Genomic DNA, 7,425 nt, shown 5'->3' with positions numbered 1-7,425 from the left:
CAGGCTACCTCAGGCAAAGGTCCTCCTCTCCCCACTCACAGCAACCTGTCAGCGTCCGGGAAGCGTGCTCCCAGCAGCTCTGGCCCCTGGCACTCCTCAGCAGGAGTCCTTAGAAGAAATTCTGGCTGACTCAAAAAGGGCTTTGCGCTGCCGCTGCCTCTGCTGCTGCTGCTGCCGTCGCCACCACCGCCAGCCACCGCAGGAACTCCAGCTTGGCTTCCGCTTCCTTTTGCTCCGCCCCTTCCTGCTACATCAGCAAGTACAATGGGGCATGGAAGATCTTTAAATCCCATAACCCTTACAGGCCCAATGTAAATTGTCTATGCTATGGGCATGAAAGATCTTGGGGCCGAATGTAATGGAAATGCAATTTTAAAGATCTTCCCTGCCCCTAGGCTAAAGTGCACCTGAAGCCTGGGGTGGGAAGCTTGTTTTTCAGTAGATACTTCTTGATTGGCCAGTGAGTCAATAAGGTTGTTACATTCTCTGAGCCAGGAGAAGGCTATATAAGCCCTGATGTGTGGCTTTATTTTGGGGGCTCACTTTGAGAAGTGTTCTGTGATTTGATCTGTATTCTGAAAAGCTGTTGTCCAGACCACCCCCCCAGCTTTGAAAAACCCAGATGTTGACTGGGTATGGATGTAATGGTTGGACAGTTTGGAAATCTGTCTACTTGATCTGTTTCTGTCTTGATAATTCTGCCTGTATGCTTTGAAGTTCGGGGTGCTGACCTTTTCCCCCTGAACAAGGTAAACGATATATGTCTGACTGATTAAAATAAGCTTGTTAACCCATTTTGAGTTGCTTTCCTTTATCAAAGCAGATCCAAGAACCTGTATGGGCGGCAAACCCGTGCTTGGGGTGCTTGCCGCTACACACAGTGTTGTCTCAACAAGACAAACATAATTCTTCTACTTCCTGGTGCTGTCACTCCTGAATGTTTCCATTATGCTGCTCTGGGGAATTTTGGTCACTGTACCCTAACATCCATGGTAATTCTCCTGACAAGTTGCCAAGAAGCAGAGTCAAAGGGGCCAAATACTTCCAATGAAAGTATCCATGTTCTCATAGGGGATCTGGCCTCCTTATTGTCCAGTTGGCAAGTTTTTTTTCTTTTCCTTTGGGTTCTAAGGAGTTCAGAAGAAAAAAAAAATGCCCTTTCTACAGTCTTCTCCATAATGTACTCCCCAAAGGAATAGGTTTTGTGAAAACCTTCTTTGAATAAATTAATAAATTATTTCATTTAAAGAACTGTGCTAAATGCTTTAATTTGTCCTTTTTTCATGATTTTGGAGGGAGCTTGAGTAAAAATGAGTAGTATCCCATTTCAGAGGTGTTAATGTGGACTTTGTGATCAGCAACACTACTAGGAGCAGATTACAATGCAATTGGGAAATATTTTAAAAATAAATAAAAATATAATTGAACATAGTTTATCGAAAAGCTTTCAAAATAAGCAGAGTTTGAGCCTTTCCCCCTAACCTCTTCCCCAGGCCAATCAAAATCCCCAAAGTGTTTTCGTGAAGGGGTAAAATGGAGGAGCTGGTTTTATTACATCAGGGTAGTCACAATCATTATATTCCCAATCTGCTTTTCCTGAACTGGTTCCAACTAGTTTGGTGATAGTGCCAACTGTACTTTCCCTTACAATGGAATTATTCCCATTTCTGTCCAGAATATATAACTGGTCCCTGAACACACTCCAATGAACGGTGCACACATTCCATGAGACTAGGCAGGAAATTAATGGAGCTGTAACTGTGGAGGTGATGGTTTATTTTAGTCACAGAGACCATAAGTGGTTAAATTATTGCTGTCCTCTTTGTGATTGCTGTGGGGTTGGAAAAGTGTTGTTCTGTAATTTTTCTCTCCTCCTGATGGCCCTGTCTTCTCCATTGCCACATTCTATGTATAACTTGACTCTTGGGAAACATGTCTTTTCCTGAGATTCCCTTCTGCACTCCCCCCCCCCCCAAGGGACCATTAGAACTACCTAAGACTGAGAACAGTGCTATATGGAATTTCATAAATTTTATTCAATATTAGGCCAATAGGAAAGATGGTTTTTAAAATCTAATTGCACTACATATCTGGAATGCTCTGGTGGAGGGGGAGGTGGGTGAACTTGGATATTCTAGCTCTTTAACTTACTTTGTATCTGTAACAATGTAATCTATCATAAAGAGATGTTTGTGATATCCCACCTGTTCTGGGATACAGAATACTTGTTTTTAAGTTTATAATTAAATGATATGCTAAGATTTAATGAGAGCTTAGTTTTTTCCATCCAATGTCACAGACAACTCTCCTGAAATTTATCCACTCAAAACTTGGGGCTTCGTGCACACCAAGTTAAAAACCTTTACTGTAGATGGTAAAGTCTTTCAGATACTTTTGTTTTCAAACATTATTGTTTGTGGCATTCAGTTGATTGTGGGATCAAGTGAAAAGATCACTCACTGAACTTGGAGTTAGGAGACCTGGGCTTGAATCCTGTCTTGGACAAGGGACAACTTCAGTGTCCTCATCTGCAAAATGGAGACACTCATACTTAGCCACCTACCATATTTTACCACATAATCGTCACAGATTTTATGACATTTTTTTGCAAAAAAGTGGGATGTGACCATTATGTGAAACTTTAAAAAAAACAACCATACTGACATTAATTGTCTTTTAGTTTCCTCCAGTCTTTTTCACTCACTGAAAACTGTCTTTCTGAAGCTGTTTCCATGCTGTTCAGTGAACACAATTACTTTGAATCACTTTGAAGCCCGAAGAATAGTTTTTATATTTACCCATAATCAGAAAGAAACACTTCACATGTTAATGTTTTGCTGGCCGGTGAACCATATAGTTTAACTAGTGCAGGAAGATGCAAGTCTTACCATATCATGTGATTTACTTGTGGCAGCTTTGCCTGCCTGGCTGCTCCCCTTGTTCTGAGAGCTTAGACTGTAGGTTGAGTGACAATACTGTTAGTACTGCAGCACTCTAAACAAACCAAGCAAGTTGGCTTTTGGAAATATACTGAAAATGTACATGCATTGAGAATTCTAGGCATGTAGCTCACAATGCACAAGAGATAAATGCATATCCATATGCCACTGGTGTATATGGTGTATATATATAAAATAATGTAATATTGCTGCTCTGTTAGCTTTCAAGCAGTGTAGCAAACAGAATTATACCATATGATGATTATGCGATGAAAAGTTATAAACCAATTTTTGGACTGAAAAATCAAGGTGCAATGATTATGCAGTGGCGAAGATTATTCAGTGGTGACAATTATGTGGTGAAATACAGTAGCAAAACTTTTTCTAAAACATTAAAACATGATAAAAATCCAAACTATGATTATTTCAACAACCAAATTAAATTAATTGTACATTTTCAAACACCTATTACATGCAAGGCAGCTCCTGGTCTTAAGGACTTATGGGTCACCTGTAGACTCAGTGTTTCATGGATTTTGATCATGTTTTCCAGTTCTTGAACATTATTCAATTATACTTTAACGATTCTGGCTTTTATTAAACTTTCTCCTTTTGACTCAACATAAGTGACCAACTAAGTTTGTTTAGTATTTTCCTTAATTTGAGCACATTTCACATATAAAACAATTTTAAAACATGAGTTTATTTTCTCAAACCTGTATAAAACTGCTAAAAGGTGTATGTTAACAATTGTCAGGATGAGTATTAGGAGAAATTAAGATCTGGACCTTTCCTACCATTACTAACTATTCATATCTATTTCTATGGAAATAATATTTACAGCTAAATATTTAATTATGCCTGACATCACTGCTGGCTTTGTTCATGGATCAATCCTGGTGAGACCTGGAATGAATGGATACCATAAAAATTCAGTAGGTTGTTATGTCATATGTTGTTATTCACTCATGTCCAACTCTTCCTGACCCCATTTGGGGTTTTTTTGGTGAAGATTCTAGAGTGGTTTGCCATTTCCTTCTCAAATTCATTTTACAGATGAGGAAAGTGAGGCAAGCTGGGTTAAAGGACTTGCCCAGGATCACACAGTAAGCATGTGATGTCAGATTTGAACTCATGAAGATGAGTTTTCCTGATTCCAAACCCAGTGTTCTATTCACTTTGCCACCTAGCTGAACTCTGCTTCTCTCCCTTCCGCCCCCGCCCCCACCAATTCAATAGAACAAATTAAAGAACAAGCTATTTTTGGCATAATTTGTAACAAATCCTGGATATTAAAATGCTGAATAGATAATCAAGATAATCTCAAAAACTATAAATCTAAATGCTAAATTTCTCACTTAAAAATCTATAAGAATGATTTACATATATGTCAAGGGAATCCTTGATGAAAATATTGGTAGGGAACAGGCAGGATTTGATAAACATCTCTTTATTATAGATTACATTGTTATACTCACATAACTAACTTAAAGATCTAGAGACTTCCCTCCCCTAGAAAACATATGACTCAGAAGAACAAAAGAGTCTCCTCCATGTAATAGGTTCATAAAGCCTCCTCATTAAATGCAATTTTTGAACACTCTGTTCAATGACCTCCTGATTTTTTTTTTATATCAGTCATGACATGACATTAAAGAAGATCCATGCTTCTGAAAGGGCGCTCACCACTTTACAAACGATATTCTACATTCAAACTTGTAATGGGAATGTAAATTTAAGATCTTCCCTGCCCCTGGGCTTAAGTGCACCTGGAGCCTGTGCTGGGAGGCTTGTTTTTCAGAATATACTTTGTGATTGGGCAAGAAGGTTGTTAAATTCTCTGAGCCAGGAGGCTATATAAATCCTGATGTGAGGCTTTTTTTTTGGGCTCACTTTGAGAAGTGTTGTGTGATTTGACCAGATGAGATTGTGGGCAGCTGTTGAGAGTCCTCTGGCTTTGAAAAACCCAGATGTTGATGCTTTCCGCTCTGGTAGCTGACAAGGTATGGATGTAATGGTCGGACAGTTGGAGGCCTGTCTACTTGATCTGTTTGTTTCTCTGTCTTCTTGTAATTTCTGCTTGTAACCTCTGTATACTCTGAAGTTCGGGGTGCTGACTTTTTCCCCTGAACTAGGTAAATGATATGTTTGATTGATTAAAACAAGATTGTTAACCCATTTTGAGTTGCTTTCCTTTAGAAAAGCAGATCTAAGAACCTTTATTGGCAGCCACTACAAACCTAAATGGAAGACAGATTCCATATATGTTAGGGGTTAGAAAACTTTCTTTGTGTGGGACTCCTTTGTCAGCTAGGTAAAATCTACAGACCCCTTCTGAGAATTGTTTTTAAAAATATAATTATATCTTTTTAGTTAACATTCACTTCCGTAAGATTTTGAGTTTTAAATTTTTTCCCTCTCGCTCTCCTCCTCTCTCCCCAATACAGCATACACTCTGATATAGGCTCTACTTATACATTCATATTAAACATATTTTCACAATAGTCATGATGTAAAGAAGAATTAGAACTAATGGGAGGAAGCACTAGAAAGAAGAAACAAAACCAAACAGCAAAAGAAAAGGAGAGCAAATTGTATGCTTTCATCTGCATTCAGATTCCAAAGTTCTTTCTCTGAATTGTGGATGGCATTTTCCATCATGAGTCTGTTGGAGTTGTCTTAAATCCTTGCATTGCTGAGAAGAGCTAAGTCTGTAAAAGTCAGTCATCTCACAATGTGGCTCTTTCTGGGTACAATGTTCTCCAGAATATTTTTTAAATATAATTAAGGGGCAGCTAGGTGGCTCAGTGAATAAAGCACCAGACCTGGAGTCAGGAGGGAGGACCTGAGTTCAAATCTGACCTCAGACACCTAACACTAGCCACATGACCTTGGGCAAGTCACTTAACCCCAATTGCCCTGCCTTCCCCCCTCCAAAAAGACAATATTTATGTTTGTTTATTTATTTATTTAAATGTTATGCTAGATTTCAGTTAGAGATTAGTGCAAATAAATACCTTTTTTCCATCCAAGTTCACAGACCCACCCCCACCCCCCAAAATTTACTCACTAACACCTTGGTGGTCCATGTACCTCAGGTGGAGAACCCTTATTATAGATGGTGAAGTCATTCAGATACTCTAATTTGCAAACATTATTGTTTTGATTGCATCAAATCCCAGCCTATTACAAGGTCTCCCCTTGAGATCCATGCTAAGTAATTAATGATCCATTCTAAAGAAACTAAATGGATAAAAATGTCTCTTTGTCTATTTCAAGTGAATTCACGAAGCATTTATTATTTGTGATATGGCAGGCAATGTGCTACTTGCTAGGGATACGAAGACAAAAGGGAAAAGTTCCTACTTTCAGGAGTCTACCCTTTGTGGGTGGGCATGGAGCAGCACCTACACATGTAAGTACAAAGTAATATTCATAAGTGGTGGTAGAGACAGCTCTGACCACTCAGGGGATCAAATATTGCCAAGTTAAAATGAGATGATTAGTCCACTGAGTTAATATCTCAAGACAACTACCTGGAAAGCCATGGTAGATAGAAATAGCAGGAGAGTGGGTTGATTACATGTAAGAAAACTATGCAGTACTTTTAATGATCTAAGCTGCTCCCCATTGCAAATGCCCATTATTATTATTTACTAATGTTATCTTAGTGATGCTATATGGCTGCAAGTCTTAGAACATTGCAATCTCTGAGAAATCAAAATTGTAGCTAATTGAAAAGGCAAGAGAAAGACACATGCTGGGTACAAGTATGCTTCAGTATCCTTTCAAAGATTGCCTACATGCAAGAATTGGCAGAAGGATGTCTATCATCAAGTAAATGTATATCTGCAAAAGGAAATTGGCTGTCATATGGTTTTATTTTTTTTATTATTTTTATGTTTTTGCTTTTTGGAGGGCAATTGGGATTAAGTGACTTGCCCAAGGTCACAAGGCTAGTTTTTTGTGTTAAGTGTCTGAGGCTGGATTTGAACTCAGGTCCTCCTGACTCTAGGGCCAGTCCTCTATTCACTGCACCCTGTCATATGGTTATAATGTGAGATGCCTGACCAAAGGGCTTAGCACCAACAAAATGCAATAAGATCTCAAGGAAAGTTTCCAGTCCTTTGTGGAAGAACATGAATATGTATCTTATAGGATAAGAGGCCATGTATGAGTTATAATCTTTACCCATGGAAGAAATATCTTTAATGATGAAATTACAGATCCATCTTTTACAATCTTTTAAGTTTTCATTTTTTCTTGTCATTTGTGAGTTTTCTAAAGTATTTCAGAAATGTTGAGCATGTGCTTCTTGGACATGAGAGGGTATGCAAAACAACCTTTAAGGTTTTTCTAAGAATATATAGAAGAAATGTCATAATAGCTAGTATTTATATAGCACTTTAAGATTTGCATAGTACCCACAAATATACAAATATATTATTTTATCCTCACAGAAACCCTGGGAGGTAGATGTTGTTAT

This window comes from Petaurus breviceps, unplaced genomic scaffold, assembly GCF_028583685.1.
Source record: "Petaurus breviceps papuanus isolate PSGF00001 unplaced genomic scaffold, PetGlider_PUasm1.0 90515, whole genome shotgun sequence".
Taxonomy (NCBI): Eukaryota; Metazoa; Chordata; class Mammalia; order Diprotodontia; family Petauridae; genus Petaurus; species Petaurus breviceps.
This window is presented reverse-complemented; position numbering follows the sequence as displayed.